General features: G+C 38.3%; 1 protein-coding gene across 2 annotated transcripts in view; it reads right to left on the reverse strand.

Annotated features, from left to right (window-relative positions):
* LOC131692145 (uncharacterized) overlaps positions 1-20,092 on the reverse strand; it is a 309,783-nt gene that overhangs the window by 78,888 nt on the left and 210,803 nt on the right. The window lies entirely within an intron of this gene.

Genomic DNA, 20,092 nt, shown 5'->3' on the forward strand with positions numbered 1-20,092 from the left:
TAAATCAGAAACTGTTTCATCGAAAATCTAAAATTGTGCACGAAATACGTTTGAAATTGAAATTTGATAAAATATGGAATTAGAATGGAGCTTCTAATGGAGTACGAAAGTATTAAAACAGTTGTGTGATTCGGATGTAAAACTACTATGGTTTTTAGCTACAACCTTTCTAGCATAGCCGACTTTAGCCGACAGACAATGCACAGTGATCCAGAATGTAAATTTAGCAGGAATTTTAACTTCTTGCTAAAATTAAATGACCTAGCCTTACAATATGTTTGGCAAAGTTGTTGTCCCTCGCAAGGCCCTTCTTTTCGATTAAACAGAAGCAAGGGTGGTTCTAATTTTGGTAATTTTTGAAATTGAACTTTTTAACGGTTCGAGATAGAGCTTAACTGTCTTCAATAAAGTTGTAGAACAACACATTTTAGACAAATTTGATGAAGACTTGGAAGCTCTAACTTTTATACTTTCCATTGCACGAGACATCCAGAAGTAAGCTTGAGGGTGTTCCTTATAAACGGTTTTATTTCTAATACTTTTGTAGTTTTTATATTACACTGAAGTATTCTTTAAGAAACTTTTATGATGCATAATTTGCTTTAAAACACCAACTACTAAACTTTTTTCTTTTCAAATTTATGAGAAGTTTTATATAAAAACTTGTTTTAATCCACCTAGTAGTGTAATTGGGCCTTTCTCATTTGTCCAAACTACGATTCCATGGTTCATTATGTTCAATACAATGGTGGAAATGTATATTACATATTCAGTACGATTTGCACATAGTACATACAATGGATCGACAACCACGATTTTGAGATGCTTTGTGTCGACACTGAAACATCGCTTAAAAACAGTGGCGAACCAAGGAGGAAGATCCGTTAAGAAATTTAAAACTGGTTATAATTTTAAATTAGCAACCCCTTACAGCATACTCCTACCTAAGCCTATACAAGCTAAAAGGCCAAAGCTGGGATTAGGTTGACGATTTTAAGAGCGTTATGCAATCCTTTCTATATGATAAAGGCAAAAATATAACTTTTTCAAATAGTATTATCTTTGATTAGGGTACCTTACATTAAATACTCTTACGGTCATATGAAATAGTATGCTTTGTAGTGTTTATCACCAAAAAATAGCAAATACGATATTTTTATATCTTGCAATATTTACTCAAAAATAATTTATTTTTAGTAATAAGTATATAGAACATTTTAACGAAAGAAGCTAGAGGTTCGATATATTGAAATAAATTGTTCTTCTTTAAAATATTTGAAAGTATTTCTTAATTGATATATATGAAAAATCAAAACTGTAAAAGTTATATAAAGAAACCCGTTTTTTAAGAAACACCCTATACCAAAAACCCTGTAAATTGAAAAGTACAAGAGATACAGTTCCAGTGTCTTCGACAAAGTTTTTAAAAATTTTATTTTCTTCAATTTTATGGAAAACAGCGAAACTCTATTTCGAACCATTAAAAATTTAATTTTCGGATTTTAATAAATTTAGAGCCCTTCGTACACTTTTTAAAATAATAGAAAAGTATTGCAAAGTGCAAATTTTATCGGTTAAACGAAACTATATTTTTTTATATTGTTCATCGAGAAAGTAATTTAGACATATTAAAAGGGGTCAATTCATGAAGAACCAAATTTGTAATACAAAACTCTAGCGTCTATTATTGTAAAGTACTTATAATATTAAAAAATTCAAAATGAAATTCAAAAATGAAATCAATTTTATGAAACTTTAAAAAATATCATATGCGCCATTTATTGCTCAATTATAACTCTAATCATGATCTTATTTGTATTTGAAAAATAATTATTTTTTGGTTTGCCCCATTAGTGGTATTGTTATTCCAAAGAATCCCATTTTTGTGTAAAAGTGCTCATAACTTTTAAACGAAAATAGATATGTGGTGTCAAGAAACAAATTATTCGCCTTAAAAAAAATCTTAAAGTTTTCTTAATACTACTTCAGTTTTAAATTAATACCGCAGAAGTAATTTGAAACAAACAGTTTTTCTAAGAAATACCAAGAAACACTCTAACCTTTGATTTTAAATTTGTTGCAAAATGAAAAGTATAAAAGATAGAGCTTACATGTCTTCAGCAAACAGCTGAAGGTCGTTTGGCTCTATCCGGAATGATTAAAAAGTTATTTTTTTGATCTTAGTAAAATTAGAACCACCCAAACTGTTGTTTTAACAAAAAGAAGAGGCTCACACACTACGAAAACTTCTCCAACGACTTAATAAGGCTAAGTGGTGTAGTTTTATTAAAATCTCAATATTTCTGCTAAATTTGCTTTCTGGATCACTGTTCAAAGGTAGTTCGGAAAAAAAATATTCGGAAATTACATGAAGTAAATTTTAGAAACTCATTTTCTGAAACGTTCCATTGTGGCGAATAATTGATTAAATGACACTGTCCCGTAAAATAATCACTGTTCTTTAGTATGTTCTAATCTTTAGAGTAGATTTCGTCATTTTGTGTCGTTCTAGTTAGTGAAGTTCAATCAGCACGTCTTTTAGCGTTATTAAATAAAAACGTTTTTTTAAGCAGCGCAAGTGTCAACAAGCAATAGCCGGAAGATGCAAATTGTGCAAAGAAGAAAGTGCAAGAAGGTGAAGGAAGACACTTTAGACAAGCGTGGAATAGGATCATATGAGCAAGTTTAGAGTTTCCAGACGATTTAACCCTTTGTCTTCTATCGCAGGAGGTAGTGTGTTCTGGCCTTTTAATAAAAATTGCGAATCACCTGAGTCACAGCCTGTCGGAATCGACAAAAAGTTAAGTCGTGGAAAGCTTCTACACTAAGCATTTTGTGACATTGAAACTCTTGAATGAGCTAGTTCTCGTCCCTCTCATATCTCCTGCCGGAGTTTTCTATTAATCACGGCGTCGCTAGCCAGCATTCGATGGTTCCTGATGGATTCTCATTAGGCTACATTATTTTCACCTTTTAACTTCACATTGACTACTTTACCGAGCCCTTAGGCTCCCTTGTGCCATTCAGCACCATGACTCAGCTCCCTGTGCCACTCAACACCGCAACTCCCTTCTCGTACCATTCAGCAACACTTACTCGTCTAGAGTCCGACGATGAATCTAGCCAACCAACCAGGTGTCAAGGTCAGTTTGGCGATTCCGGTGGAGCAGGGCGTCTGGTCCGCTGATACAGCGACGACCCGCTACAGATGGTGTTTCGTCGAGGTTTACTCAGTCTATTCCCCGGCGGTGAATTTAGCTTACACCGACGGAGAGTGCCCCGACGAAGGAAGCTCTCCCGATACCGATTCTTCTTGGGTTCTAGCACCGCAACTCATTTAAGCCCTTTGGTTCCTCTCTGGTTCGATTCTACCCCCCCCCCCCTTTCTCCGCAAGATGATCCATTCTGTTCCCGGCTTTACTAAAATCTGGTTTGCGAACTATTCGGTCTAGTCCCCGAAGATTGATCCAACATACTCCGACGGAGGATTCCCCGGCAATAGAGGTTCTCCCGAAACCAAGCGGTAGATTTCTCCCGATACCAATTTTCGTTTCCGTTAACCATTTAGTCCCCGCTTCGTCTCGATCTACTCGATCTAGTTCTCGGCGGTGTAGCAACCCTACTCAACGGGCCACCTAATAGGTGCTGAGGTCCATCAAGCGATTCCGGGTGGAGCGTAGCTTCCGGTTCACTGGTGCCCCAACGACCCACTGCTACCTCTTCGACGCGGTCTACTCGGTCTAATCCTCGGCGGTGCATCTAGTCTACTCATGACCTACCTGGTAGGGTGCCACGTTGCGTAGTACTCAACTGGTCGCCGGCGGTGAGCCTAGTCTACACCGACAGCGTGTTCTCCAGCGGCGGAATTTCTCTCGAGACCCGATTTATGGTTTCGCGGTGACATTCTAGCCAACAGAGTTACTTTGTTGGTCCCTTCGCCACTTCCGCTGCAACTCAGAGAGTATACTCGTAACCACTCTGTTGACAGCGTCCCAGGTACGCTTGTCGTGGCACATCTTTTCAACGAGATTGTCCACTGTCACATCAGGCATACCCCTACGAACTTCTTCGAACCTAGGGGATTCAAAGACCACGTATTCAGTTGTCTCTTGCACGTTCACGGACTCCAGGCAAAGGGGTGACGAAGCATGCCTAAACCGATGCAAGTACTTCCGGAAGCATCCGTGCCCGGACAAAAACTGTTTCAAATTCCATGCTTCCTATGCACCCAAGCCGACACCTTTGGGAAGAGCTGGTGGATCCACCTTCCTCTCTCCGTGTTATCCTTCTTTTGCTGCCACTTAGCCAACGAGTCTGCTCGGGCCAGTCTCCTTGCATTAAGTGCATTTCTCCGCTGGTGGCATTCCACGTCCTGATGCAGATGGGGATCATCCCGGCGATAACGCATACTGCCTCCGACGATATTGTTCTGTAAGCACTCGCGACTCGTACGGCCTTCAGCCGGAATGTTCAGCCTGTTTAGATTTTCACGGTTCCACTTGATTTTCAGTGCAACACCCCAGGCAGGAACCCCATATCGGAGTATCGATGACGAAACAATAGATAGCAGACATTTCGTGCTGCTCTTCGGACCGCCGACATTGATTCTCGCTATTGCGTTCGTTGCCTTCGCTGACATTTCGCAGGCGTAGTCGACGTAATCGTAGATTATCACTCCCAATTGCTTCAGTGCACGCTTCGGTGCAATCAGATGCCCTCCGAAGTCGATCTGCATCCGCTGAACTGTTTTGCAGTTGCTAAAACACCTTCGTTCTGTGATGAGCTATTTGCAGCTTAGCCCCGTTCATCCAGCTCTTGATTACGTCTATTGTTTCCGCCATCGACACCTCCATTTCTTCAAGTGTTTGGGACGCGTCATCCGCGAAACCCACGATTATCACTTTCCTGGGCAGCCACAGAGTGCCCATCCCGTTCCAAAGTTTTGAACCTAGAATAGAGCCCTGAGGAACGGTCATTGTGACTCGCATTGACTTCTGCCCTTCGCTCGTCTCGTACAGCAGCACACTGCTCTGAAAGTAGCTCTTCAGGATCTGGCACAGATAGTCGGGAACCCTCATTCTGTGCAGCGTTAACTTGCCAGTTGGCATTGTTAAATGCATTCTTCACATCTATCATGACCACAGCGCAGTATCGATCTCTCCTTCGCTGTTTAGATGCCTTCTCAGTAAGCACTTTCGAGCATTGTCCGAATTGCTTCCGCATTTAAATCCGAACTGCATCTTGAACAGTCCCCTCTCATTCTCCGTGCATTTCGTCAGCCTGTTAAGGATGATTCTTTCCAGGAGTTTTCCGAGTATATCCAGTAGACATATGGGCCTATACGAGGCCGGATCACCCGGTGGCTTCCTTGGCACCGGCAGCATTACACTTCTGCTGCACCATCCTGAACATATCCGGATATGCCAGGATTTCAGCTTTCAGCACCACGTTTGGTACTCTATCCGGACCGGAGACTTTCTTTGATTTCAGGTGCTTCGATGCTTCTGTGAGGTCATCGTTAGTCACTTGCCGATCGTCCGCGTTTGCTTCTTCTTCTTCGCCGCACGATATCCGTGGGCAGGTAGTTGGGTCGTGCTCCGGGAAAAGACACTCGACGGTTATCTTCAGCTTGCTCGGGCATATTTCGGCTGGTGTCGACGAGCCCTTCATTCTCGCTATCACGCCATTCTGAAAGTGCATACCTACTACAGTTTTCGCGGCATTGTGGTATCACAAGTTGTCACAGTCCATCTTTTTAGATCAATCGCATCCATTTTTCGGTATTGCCGTTCAGCCGAAGTGCCTTAATGGTAGCGAATCGCTTGGTGGTCGCTATGCGTATACGTTTAGTACTCTACTGTTCCACTCCACAGTCCAGGCGTTGAATTCATTACTAATAAGTACCGGCCTTAGGCCGATCAACTGCTTGGTCTGCTCCAGAAATAGCCTGTCCACCGTTCACCTTGATGGAGCGTAACAGCTGCACACAGCCACATCTTTTATTTTTTGCATGGTTGTCGTCAAAGTTTTATTCTATTAACCCATTCATGCCCATGTTGTTTGTGGACAACAACGTTTTTAAACAGCTATAACTTTTCATTGAGGCAAGATTGGCACACAAAAACAAGTAAGGCTAATAATTGTGTCTATTGCCTTTCATTTGAGTACTAACAGTTACAAGGATCAGCTCTAGAACTGAAGTTATTGCAGTTAGTCTGATTGGATTCCAATGGAGCAGTGCTGCCAGGGACAGTTTAAGTTGGCGACGGTAAATTAATGTTTCATATATCTTCGTTAGCTTGCAATATTATTGAAAAATGATAAAACTTATCAATTTAGAGTGCCTTTGGCTACGTTTTCCACGCAAGTGGACTTTTGTAAAAAATCTATGATAATTGTATTGAGCAATGAAAGGTAAAAATTGAGCAGCTTCTAGCACTGCGAGGGAAGCACCTATCTTTATGAAAAATAGTTTTTTGTGTTTATTGGCCCCACCGTTTTTAAGGAAAAATAGTTTAGAATAGTTTTGCACTAGAAAAAAGTTGGGCATGAAAGGGTTAAAGGGTTATATACAAAGGTGAGGCTCGAAAAATTGAAAAACTTTTTTTGTATATTCTGGAAGTACTGGGAAAACCGAACCGTTCAAGTATGCCACAATGCACTTTTCTTCAATAATTTTATTATTATTTTTGTTTCAGTTAGGCGCTTTATCTGGGGGAGTGTTCACCGCAAGCCTATGCGAAAAAAATCGCTTCGGGGGCGATACAATTTTCAAATATTTTTTAACACAACTATGTATATTTATATTTTCTTTGATAGTACTACCAACAAGCTTTTTCAAACAAAATTCGCATAAAACTCTTTAAAAAATCGCGACGTTAGCACACTGTTCGCCATCAACTTTGTATAACGGGTGTTCAATAAAAAATGAGAATGATTTCAATACCTTTCTGTAATTAAAGTAAAGAGCGTATTTTTTTCTATCCAAGAGAATTGCTCTCTGGACTCCGTAGAAATGGTTGGAAAGTTTCTTTTCGCTCGGGTGCTGTCAGTTCAATCGAAAATAGCGTCGAAACAGCAAGGATTCCGCGAGCGTGTTGTACGGTTTTACGAAACGCATGGTATCGTGGAAAAAAGTTTACGGTAGACCACTTTCGAGACTGTGAGTACAGTTTACCAGCTCCTGGTAAACTTGAGCGTGGAGCGGAAGTCTGGTAACGACCGTCCGGCGAAGATAATGGCGCAGAAGAAGAAGGAAGCGTTGTGAAAGCTGTTCGACAACAAGGACGGAACGAGTTTGCGTGACGCCGGCCGAAAATATCACTGTTCCCATACCTTGATTCGACGAACCCTCAAGATGGATGACATCATCTGTCGGAAGAAGACTCGGTCCCCCGAGTACACGGACGAGCGGATAGTGATCGTGAAATCGCAGGTCCGGTGGTCGTTCGTGCTGGACGACGCTCTCGAAGACCCACATTCCAGGAAATGACAGCTACATACATCTTCTGGCCGGACAAGGCGTCTTCCCATTACATCAAGAAGACGCTAGAGTATCTTGAGCAAAAAAAGATACCGTACCTGCCCAAAGAAAGGAACCCGACCAACTTGCACAGTCCCATTGAGTATTTTTTCAGTTCCCTCAGTGCCCTAGTGTACCAAAATTATTGGCGGACCAAGGATACGAAGCAGTTGACCACCAGGATCCGGAATTATATCCGGAAAATGGACGTCAGTGCCGTGCAGCGCTCTTGCGAGGGCATCGCGACTAAGTAGCGTCGTATGACTGACCAGGGCCTGTTCTCCAATATTCATTGACGTTTTTTGAAGAATAAACATTGTTGTTAATAAAAAAATACTGAACCCGTTGAATTTTTTTTTTGTTTTTTTAACTTCATGACTGAAAAATTTCATTTTTTGTTGAACACCCTTTATAACCCCTTAAATCACTCCAATTTGTCTGTTTGTTTCATCATTTTTCCGTTTTGTTTCTTTTCTAGTTTTTCTGTTGTTTTATATTTTTTTTTTTATTTTTTTTTTCGTTTGTTTATTTCTGTTTATTGATCACAATATTTCTTGGATGCTTTAAATTTTATTTTTGTTCCTAATTTATATTTCTTAATATTATCCATTTAATCTATTTTGGCATTTTTTTCAATCCGCCATTTCTGAATTTTTGATTTTAAATTTTTATTGTTTCCTTTCTATGTTTTCCTAATATTTTTTGCAGTTTCTCGTTTTACTCCTAAGTTAAATGCTTTAATTTTGCTACTATTTTACGATTTATTGAGTTCAATTAATGCATTCCACATTTCTTTATATTTATTTGCCAGATAAAAATTCTCATACACTCGATTGTTTCAATTTCTATAAACTTATTCCACTAATTTCGTGTTCAATTTCTGAAAATTTTCCTTTTTGTCGATTTTTTTTCAAATTGGTATTAATTTATTCCATTAATAAACTTTTAACATTTCACCCGTTTTTTCAATTGCTTTAGTTTTTTTTTTAAATTTTTGTTTCCATTTTTTATTTTAAATTTATTTTATTATTCTCGAATCTTTGAGTTTTTTACTTTAATCTACTTTTTATAAATATATTTGTTTACTTTTGTCGTGACCAACGTCTTACCTTTCAATATAGGAGCCCCTTTTCAAAATTTCGGAAGAAAAATGATGTAAGATTTTGAACTCTTATATCTTTTGCTGTACTGAACGGATTTAATCAATTTCTGCGGCATTTTGTCGAAAATATTTCTACTAATGTTGTATTAAATTTATTAAATTAAATTTTATTAATTTATTAAATTTAATTTATGGAATATGTAGGACATTCATTATCATCAGAAAAATAGTGTTTTGAAAAATCTTTCGAAAACGACTCGGAAATCGCACAAAAGGAGGGCCTTTCATCTGCACCGAAAAGTTAATAAATAGGAACGCCTTGATGCAAAGCGTGCTCATTCGGTATAGGCTGCGAAAGGGGAATGATCATATGTGTTTACGCAGTAGCAATAGTTATCTACAAACCGTCCTTATTAGGACGAATGCATAATGGAAAAAGATGGGTTGGTAGTGTATATGACCTAACAGGGGTGTCGTGACCACACTTCGAAGTTATTTCAAATCTTGCAAAGCATAAATTGACATAATTTCAATGATTGTTCCTATATGAATGAAATGACAAATTTTCAGGTTAACACGGCATTTACTTTGCAATTTATAGAACAATTTTATATTTTTAGTTATATAATAACTGTCCTCTCTTCCAAACAACTTAACCCTCTGCTGGCAACCCCGTGGTTTTACGGGGTTAAGGAGAATCATTGTAAAATGTCCAATACACGATTTTATGTTGTTACCTCTTCTAAAATCATTTCAATACACTCTCACCTGTCATACAAGTATATTGTCTGCTTGTTGAAAACATATGAAATTATTGACCTTAATGCAATGCGGAGAACTCAGTAATAAAATTGTTTTACTGAATAGATTAACGATCGGGATACCCAGGAAAATTTCGCTGAGCCCGATGAATCGAGCTTAATGCGTAAAATTTAGCCATTTGAAAGAGTTACAAGCAGAATTTTAAGAATATGATCATCGCGGTTATGTCCCGGACATGACCCACCCCTAGTTTTCACTAAACGTGATTCATTTCTGTGCGCTAGGAAAAAGATTTCGATAGTTGTTTCGATAGATTTTAACATTGATATTTCAAAGCAAGAAAATATGAAATTTGTTCATTTCATGAATGAATGTCTCAACGAGCTTAGAATCCAGCGCATCCCCTATCAGACGCCAACAACAAAGGTTCTTTTCAAAACCACAATAATTATTATAAAGAATAACTTGAAACATTCCCACATATTTCATTGAGTATCATTCGATTTGAATTACAAGTCAAATGAGTAGTCACGACACTCCGGTTATGTCCTATACATTACCCACCCATCTTTTTTCTTTAATTTTTTGTTCCATATCATCAATTTTTCTGGCGATTTTTCATTACTTTATCCATTTCATATTTTATTTTGTTTTTTCCTCGTTACTATATATGTATATTTCTGTATTTGCAATTTTTATTTCTTTATGTGCACTGCTTATTTCTTAAATCTATTTTATTTCCATTCTTTGCAATTTCACTGTTTTTTATTTATGAAAGAAAAGTTAGTTAGAATAAGCAACAAATGAGACGCTGTTTATTCAGAGATTGGTAATGTTTAAGAGCAATGTAGCACTTTACCGGACCATGCCAAATGTGACTTTTTGTGGAGCCTCCATGAATTCTAGAGAAAACCATTAACCATTAACACCAAGCCCCGAACCAACCTATGCAAATCCCAAAACTGAAAAATTTATAAGAATGGCTCCGCTTACACTCTTTTTACAGTAAACGGCAAGTTACGGCGGATAGCCTAGAACAAAGTTTCAATAACCTACCGATCGCCAGCATCTAGTTTAACCCCCCTAGCCGCCTTTCAGGTTACTGGGTGTTAAGGCCATCAAACTTTTTCAAAAGGTTTATAAAAAACTCCATGTTTAGTCTACTCTGGTTCTGTAATCAATATTACAATTAACTGTAAAAAAACTGGTGTACTGGAATTTATGTGCATTGTACATAATAATTATATTTCCAGTGGATTCCAAAGATAAACTTCTTGGTATTTGAATACCTATCGTACATTGGACCTGTATTTTCTTTCTGCGGCCCAGATCAACTGTAAACATGAACATAATTGAGTATTATTAAAATTGATTCAAGAGTCCACACATCGACAACAACTGCCAGCAGCAATGCCCCAACCAAAACCAAACCAAGTCAACCGACATGATCTCATAAATTTTAAAATCAACATTATTAAAAGATTACCTCCGAAGATTTATGAGGTTATTTCATTTATTTATGAACATTAAACCTCCACCGGATTGGAAAGCTGCACTCCGCCGAAGGCCGCCGCAATCCAGATTTTTTTACGACGCCGCTTGTTGCTTTCTTCCGGTCCACCGACGGCGCGATGAGCGTTCCAATCGAACCGAACCCCAAGCATATCCCAAGGAATGCGAAATTGGCACAATCGAATCGCTATTGTTTCATAAATAATTGATTACTTATCTTTCCGATTTTCGCCAGTTCGCACTGGTATAACAGCTCCTCGCCATCATGATCTTCAGAGAGTTATTCTTCGCCGAACAAACCTCCCGTCACCACCCACTGATTGCTGCTGTAACGTTGATGATTCGTGTTGTAATTTGTTTGTTTATTTGCAGAAGGGGCATTTCCGACCAAGAGAGGGAAAGCTTCGTTCCCTTCACTTCGTATTTGCCATTCACGCGGGAAGTGAATTCCCTAGGAAGTGGCACACCGTCGGCCGCAGTTTGCTGGGGCAATGGAAAATATTTGATGGAAAATGAAAATAAATAAAAAAAGCGTAGCGTAAATAATGGAAAACGATTTGGTGCGTTCATTAGATTTATCCGATGAAAAATACACCGGGCCTCATGTTTTTGGCAGCCGGATTGGTCCTGGCAGTGGAAAGAAAGCAAGAGATGAAAATACGAGGAAATAAATCACTTTAATGAAATTGAATTAAATTGAGTGCATTTGCAGTGTTTTCAGCGTCCGCTTGTTCGCCATTGTGTAAGTGTAGTGCCTCCGGCAGCGAAAATGCTGCCGTCGACGACCACTGGGATCAAGTGAGGAACGAGGCCAAGGATGATTAACCTGTGAAAATTTACCGACAGTTCTTTTTTGTTTTCGCCTACACCCACCGGTTACTGGGTTCTGTGGCGAAGTGTAAGGTGAAGTAATCTTTTTAAGCAGTCCATTAACCGTCCAGTTATGAACTTTTTGACGTTTCCTTAATTCGGTTTCGGGGTAATTTTCATGTTCATCAAAACTTTTCTTTCGAGAATGAATTACTGTTAGGGATTATGTTGAAGGCGTGGTTAAGTTTGTTAGTGTGAAGTGTAAAAATGCAATAAAGTGAGGACAGTACGATGTTGGGTTTACCGGAGCTACTTGGATTTTACTGTCTACAATACGAAATTTTGTTGAAATATGAAGGTACCTTTTTCTTTTTGTTTTACTGTAAAATTGCTTCGAAATTTTGTAACACGCAATTTTACAATATTTTACAACAAAACGGGGCAACTTTGAGATGAACCAAGTTCATAATAATATAAATGCATTACATCTCAAACTCAATTTTGAAAAGATCGATTTTCGGGATGAGATTTCTGCAATTCTACTGTAGAACAATTATCTAATCCGTGACATCGTTCGCTGCTAGAAAATTCCATTTAGCAGCACTTTTACAAGAATCAAAAACGTTGAAAGCTTTTATTGAGATTTTACTATACAACGATCAAAACTAACGGGTGCACAATTTATGTCACAAGCAGTTATACGGTTGTGATTTCACATAATTATATAATTGAAGCACCACTTCCAGCCCTAACTCCTGCCAGTGGCGGATCCAGGGGGAAGGTTCTGGAGGTCCGGACCCCTCCCGAAAATTTTCAACTTGTTGAGAAATTTAAACGTTTTTTGCATTTTATATTAGTTTCAGTTCAAAATATTTTCAACCCACCTTTGACCACCAATTGAATCTCAATCAAGACAAATTAGAATGGTGTAGTTCCAATAGCGAACGAAGATACCACTTTGGCCAAACCTGATATTGAGCTATCCAACAAATTTTGGTTACTTCTGAGTAAAACAAATTTTAGTTGCCATGAGTCGTAGAGAGTATGCATTAACAACAAAAAAAATCGCTGGAAGAAATTGAAATTGATTCTCTTGGAATAAAGTTGATCTGAATAATTTAATACAGTGTGATTCGCCATAATGAAAAAAAGTTTTGGAACCTGTGAAAACTTGCAGTGTTGCGCGGACAGTATCAGCATTAGGTGACGAATGTTTCGTTTGTACCTTATCTCTTTCGGTAACTCGTCACAGTATACGTAAAAGGTCTCCCTCGTATCAGACAGTTTCCGTAGTTCTATCTTTGATGGTTTCAAAAATATAATCATTTAACTGAATAATATGAGAGATAATCAATATAAAAGCAGGAATATTCGTATATTCATTAAATGAACAATAAAATGTATAATTCTTTCATTCACGAGTTGTTCTTCGAGGCATATATTTTCTTTTTGGACAATTGCACCATGTAAGAACTAATCTACGTTAATGTGAGTTATTCACGCCTTAATACAAATAAGATATATTTTAAACAAGAGTGTTGAGCCTATTTTAGTCATCTGCATTTTATCGGTTGTATGTTGGGAAATTAACGCAAGCTGATTTTCCGCATGCTAAGAATTCGGTTTGCATATTTTATTTGAGCAAATATTCCTTCAATTATATACAGCAGAATAAAATGTTCCGAGTTTGGACAGCTTCCAGAATACATTAAAAAAATAAATCATGTCATTTCTACGTGAAAACATGCATATATTTCATCCACCTTACTCGCGTAAATAATACCGAATAACCTAGTAAAATATGGGTAGTGACTCTCCACGTAAAAATATGTGTTTTTAACATACCTACTAACATAAATTCAAGTAAAAATTATGTGGAGCAGAATGTGACAAATATGTGAACTTAAACGTAAGAATCACACGATACCCCACATGGATTTTACACGCTTGGAAAAAAATGAAAATTAAATTTGACGTAAACAACGAAGCGACGTATTTTTGTGTCCAATAATAGGATTTTACATATTATGATATAGGGGAGACTGAAGAGACTTGATCCCCTTTTTTATTTTTCAGTCCAACTCCGTGGAATGATAAAAAAATATGTATTTTTTTTGTAGTTTTATATTGTTTCTAGGGATGACTAATAATTATAAAAAAATTGCATGGAAATATTATACTGGGCATGAGCTATGAGCATTTCTGGAAAACAACAAAAAAATGGAAAATTCTTAGATTAGTGGAGACTTGATCCCTAATTTGGGGACACTTGATTCCTTTATGAAAACGTGTTTAAAAGAGCATGTAGGGTAATTTGCCCTGTTTCTACTATCATCCTACCCATCTGAAGCCTTTGGTTAGAGCAGCGTCTGCCATCTTTGCTCAACGCATTGACTCAAATGGTATTGCGATAATGGGGGTACTCGATTAGAGATTTTGCTGCGCTCAAACAGAAGATTTTCACCATTCTCAAGACAATTTTGTTATTATATTGGCTCTTAATAAGAGACGAATGACCTTAACGCTAAAACCTCTATAATCGAAATAAAAAAAAAATGGACCTCAATAACAAATCAAAGAAGCTGAAATAATAAATATATTGTAGTAATAATGTGGTACCCTTCTTAATAGGGCAAAAACGGGTACATTACCCCATTCAATTTTATAAATGGATTGTAGTATTGATTAAATTGTTATGATTAGATATTGTTATTTTTGTTACTACATATTACGCATCTCTCACCTGATTTTTTTACGAATTCCCTAAATCTCCGTGCAATTATTTGAAAGCTGTCTTTATTATGGTTGAGAAACGTCAAATGTGGGATGAATGGTTGCTACGTATACTGTAGTAATCAATTACAGTTATGTTTCTTTACGACGAAGCATTCATTTTTGACATTTTTTATGACAACAATGACTTCAATTGTTCTGGTGTGAATTTGGTTATTTTCAGTGGTGTGTATAAAGTATGGCGAAGGGGATCAAATCTCCACGAATTTGAAGGGATCAAGTGAACCCATAGCATCTATTTCAGCAAACTTTAGTAAAAATATAGTTGAACAAAAGAATCAGCTCAATCATAACGTATTCATATAATTGACATTCTCCTGTAATTCTGTATGCAAAAGTAGAGTATGTAGTGGGTGATTTTATCAATTTTATAAAAGTTTGAAAATTTGAAAAATAAATCTTCTTCAGTTCTTCTGAGACTTTTTTTTTAATTCGGTAAAAAATCGGTTACACAAAAGTCTAATTTCTTTTTTCTGTGTTAATGAAATTTATGTTTAGATAAAACTACGCAACTTTATAGTATATTCGATTAATGTATTCTGATCCGCCTTTGAGTTACAATGATGGGATCAAGTCTCCCCGGGGATCAAGTCTCCTCAGTCTCCCCTATTGTGACTCTTTTGATGTAAAACTTCACACTTGTTGAAAACACACACCAAAAAATAACGTAACGTTGGACAATCTCTTGCTTTCTCTTTCTGTCCAAGGACAATATCGACTATTTATCGATGCCCAAAACCATCACTGCCATTGCCTACACAGTACATATACAACAGGGCACAAAGAATAGATACAGCAGGGTGCAAATAATTGAAATAATAGGTTCACCCAAAATTTATATTAGGCAACTTGTAAGCAATATTTCAAAATTAATATTTTTTGTTTTTTACAACATATGGCACATATTAAGTAAGATTCATATTATTGTCCATCTAGATACGCACAGATGTACGAACAACAAACAATATATCAGACATTCAGCTTATCAAAGCATTCATACAAAGGACTTACTATATTGTAAGTACAAGAACTTTGTATCAACCCAAAACCAGACTAATCACGACATTATAAATTAGTTTCCTTTGAAGATGATGCAAAAAAGCATCGAAACGTCGGACAAATATTAAAATTCTTTCCATTATTTATCAAAAGACTGACAAAGCTATTAAAAGAAATTTTATATAACATTTATATAGCTTCATCAGCGTGAGTTCAATGTTATTTTCATGTTAACTGCATGATGGAGCAGGAAAGGGATATAATTATTGGGAGGGGGAGGATGCGTCGGGAATCATCTAACTTATTTTAGTATACGGGGTGGATGAAGGGAATGCATGTGGGAGGATGGTCTGCGAGGATGGTGGTGTGAGGGGGGGGGGGGGTTGAGAGGTAGAAGGTGAAGGGGTAGATGGAAGGTTCGACAGTGAAAATTGGTTCGGTCATTACCGAAGCGGCTTTAGATCTGGAATATGCCCGGAACCCGGGACTTCCGGAATTATTGATAGTGGACAATATATTACAATAATCTTTGATTCGCCATCAGTGATCTAGGCCTGTGAATCGAAGTAATTTGATGTTTATCACAATAGATTTTAAACCTATGAGGTATTACGATTGTACCGGTTTATATGAGAAATTCCTAGGTGACCGCAATAACCACTCTGTAACTCCAGAACCAAAAGTCAGAACTGAATGAAATTCAAAAACAGTCAGTGAGAGTATTATCTCTTTCTTCTTTCTAAGCTTATAAAAATCGGTTAAGAGTATGCTGGGAAATAGGTGTGACATTAGCTCAGGAACTTGGAGAGTTCCCTGGGGCATCAAGAACCATTATAGGTGGCCAATGTCATCAAACCTACTTTGATTGGTCATTAGTGATCTGGACCCACAAATCCAAGTAATGTTGAATCCATTTGAATATGTATTACATCATTTGCTGTGTGACTGCACTCTTCAACCCGTAACTCCGGAACCAGAAGTCCGTTATACCGTTCATTTCAAACTAAGTTTGTGCAAATCGGTTCAGCCATCTCTGAGACAATCGAGTGACATTATTTGACACACACACATACACACACATACATACACACAGACATTTGGCGATCTCGACAAACTGAATCGAATAGTATTTAACATTCGGCCCCCCTGGACTCGGTTGAAAAGTTGATTTTTGGAGTTATTGCATAGCCTTTTTTTATATGAGAAAGGCAAAAACATCAATTTCCACCATCGTGAAATTGAACAAAAGCAAAACATACGTTAAAAAATTACCAGAATGGAATTAATTTTACTTCTTTCATGATCACTTGTGCGTGTTCACACAGAAAATTCAGTTAAACAGCGTTTCACGATTCATTGTCGCATCACTTACGTGGTTATGTGTAAATCAGATAGGTTCTACAAAAAGTCATATGTTTACAGGAACCACGTGATGTTTTTCGAAAGGTGAAATTTATTCATTTACGTGAACAACACCTAAAATCAAAGTGAATTATTTGTTGAGTTTAATTCTACATCATCAAAAAAATCAAACATGCAGGCTCGTGCCACGCGAGGCCATCATGGTTAAAAAATACGTCCCTCTAAGCGATAAATTTATGCCTAACATCCATTATGCCTAACGTATTTATGCCTAATGGGGTACACCCGTGATAGACACAGATATGAATATATTGTTTATGCTTGAGGACAAAACTAAGGCAGTTCTGGAAATCGGGTTGGGTTCTTATCAGAAGTATATTTCAGGTTCGCTAACATCACCACTGTTTTGCGAGAACCTAAATCAGTTTCATCAAAAACGTTTGTTTCAATGAACTATTCTGGTCTCGTTCCTACATGAAAAAAAAACCGATCATAAATTCATGGAAAAAAGATCACGATTTCGTGAACTGAACGATCCGTAATAAAATTCTTGAAATTATGAATAATAAACCATGTATTCATGAAACTATTTGTGTTTCAAAAAAACCAGTTCGTTCCGAATATACATGGCGATACCTTCGAATGCTTGGTGGAGTTACCTTTGTTGTTCCCCAGGCACGTTTGGCTTTTATTATGGTTCTGGTTCATAGTTTGAGAAACAGCAGCAGACAGTTAAGCTCCTGAAATCATGAACATCGCCTTTTTTCTGATTTCAGGAGCTTATTCGCGAATTTGTGTATAGCTCGTGAGACGGACTGCCACCGATGCACTCGTTACCGTTTGCTGTAGGCTTGAGAAGATGAGAAGTACATCGTCAAGTGTACCACGTTGGATCACCCACGAGTTTTAGTTCTTCCTTCCTAGAACTTCCACGTTTGTCAAAGACCGGGATACGCTTCAACTAGTGCATCGTAGTCTTTCCGGAATACGTAGTTCAGTTGGTTGTGTTAGAAGGTTAGGAAGATGTTACCCTCGGGCCCGTCGATAGTATCGGGAAAATACCTGATATACATCGCCTGTTTTGGAATCTGCCACGCTTCAACGGTTTCCTATGAAGCGACTTCTCAAGGCTTAATCACAGCTGTGGCACCTTTTTTGCCCCTCTCTTGTATATAGAATCTTATTTCTAGTCTTAAGATAGCTGTAATTTTGTTTTCTCTTTTATGAAAAAAAATTTTCAAAATTGTAACCCCCTAGTTCTAATATATCCAAAATATAAAAACAAATGAATTTGGCACCGCCAAGCTAACGCATTTGTGCCTATCAAATAAACGAAATGAATTAAAAAAACAGCTGTGGCACCTGCAGCCGCTTAGCTGCATCCTTGTCTGCACAGGCGATTTCGAGATAACCTTTGTTTGTATTAGCACTTCCTAAGCTTGGGTCTCGTATTGCTTGAGCTCTGCTTAATAATGCTGTCGATCAGTGCGCGTCGAGTTGCATTCAGCTGTTCATGGCTGAGGGTATGCACAGGGTACCTAACCGGAACGATGACCATCAAGCTCGACATCGCCGACTCGTTGAAGGTCGGGCGCTGCTCAATTTTCTGTGGCAGTCTAAGATCCGCCTTCTTGATTTTTTCAGTTGGGGGAGGGGGGGGGGGGTTTATTCTTGGGCGACTCGGTGTCTGTCGAACGCTGTCGTTTGGCTGAAGCATTCCCAATTGGGGTTTTGACAAAATCTAGCGCTTCAGCAGGTTTGTGGCCTTTCTATAGGCTAGTGGTTTTAATTGGCAAACTATGGTTTTCGTCCAATTGAAAATCATTTTTTTCTGACAGCAATTTTCCGAAAGGAGTACATTATGGGTTTCAATATTCGCAAAGGGGCACGTGGAAGGAAAAAGGTTGAAACCACTGCTCTAGGCAGTCACCCATGGCGTTTCTTCGACGGTCCGCTTAAGTGTTCCTCTCGATTCATTCTCGGAATCCTCCGACCAAACGGCTGCTCTACCAGGCTAGTCTGTGTCTTCCTTCATCACTGCCTAATCACTCTCCTCGTTCCAGCTAGAGAGTTGAGAATGGACGAAGGGTGCAACGCAACATTCTACGACGAGCCACTATCCAGCAGCTCCCCAAGGTTGCTTTCCGCACAAACTTTCTTCTCTTCCTGCTACATTGCCGCAGTCTCCAAGTTCATATATACTGTTTTTGTTGGTGTTTTCCGTTTTGTTCCCACGAATTGCTAGGGAAAGTAAGACAATCTTGTCAGAGCCCCACTGGATATGAGACGGGCAACGATACTGTGGGTTGCGCCCTGGTACCGTTTTGTCCAATAAAAAGTACTATTATGAAATTAACTTTTGGGATTCTAAAGTACGTACCTTTCGATAGTATGTGCTCTAAGCAAAGTGAAACTCTATGTGCTATCGAGGTATACCTGTACAATGTACATCTGATTATGGTATATTTAACCTTCCGGCAGTCGCACTAGTGCACTGAGTGCAGTGCATTAGAACAGCTGCGGCTGCTCGTTCAGTGAGCCATTTGCGCGACTTCCGGAGCGTTAAGGAAGAAATCAGGACAGGCTGACGGGATTAGTCAATGTAGTGATGTAATATACTCACTAAACTATTGTTTTGTATCACTTTGAAATGTGAGATCAGAAAAGTAAGGATTGGCACGAGTTGAACAGCTTTTCGCAGGGTGCGGATCCAGAGGACGATCCTGGGGTCCAGACCTAGACCCTTCGAACAATTCAAACTTGTTAAGAAATTTTAGATTAGTTTCCATTATAAATTGGTTTCAACCTCAACATCATTTCAAACAAAATTTTTCACAGGTTTGTATTAAATGTGGCTATTGCGTATTACGTATTAATTGAACAATGCTCATTTCAATGCCGAAATTTCAAACCCCCTGCAATTTTTTTCTGGGTTCGCGCCTGGTTTTTCGCAAGTCTGTTCAGTTTTTCAGTTGTTCGCTGACGACGTTGAGCTGCTTCACAGAGCTTTAGAAGTGGCCGATCCGTCAGCTAATTGCAATTAAAAAGGTTGCGCAATACGCTAGGTTGATCAACTAGGTTGAATAATGTCTGAAGAGTCCGCCGCATGCCTTGAGGGACTGATGATGGACAGCTATAACAAGGTTGTAAGACTGAACCTCACGGTGTGGAATAATTTAATATGACTGCCGTTGGCCTCTTTAGAAACTAAAGCATTTAGAAATAATATA

The sequence above is a fragment of the Topomyia yanbarensis genome, chromosome 3 (assembly GCF_030247195.1).
Source record: "Topomyia yanbarensis strain Yona2022 chromosome 3, ASM3024719v1, whole genome shotgun sequence".
In the NCBI taxonomy this organism is placed as follows: domain Eukaryota; kingdom Metazoa; phylum Arthropoda; class Insecta; order Diptera; family Culicidae; genus Topomyia; species Topomyia yanbarensis.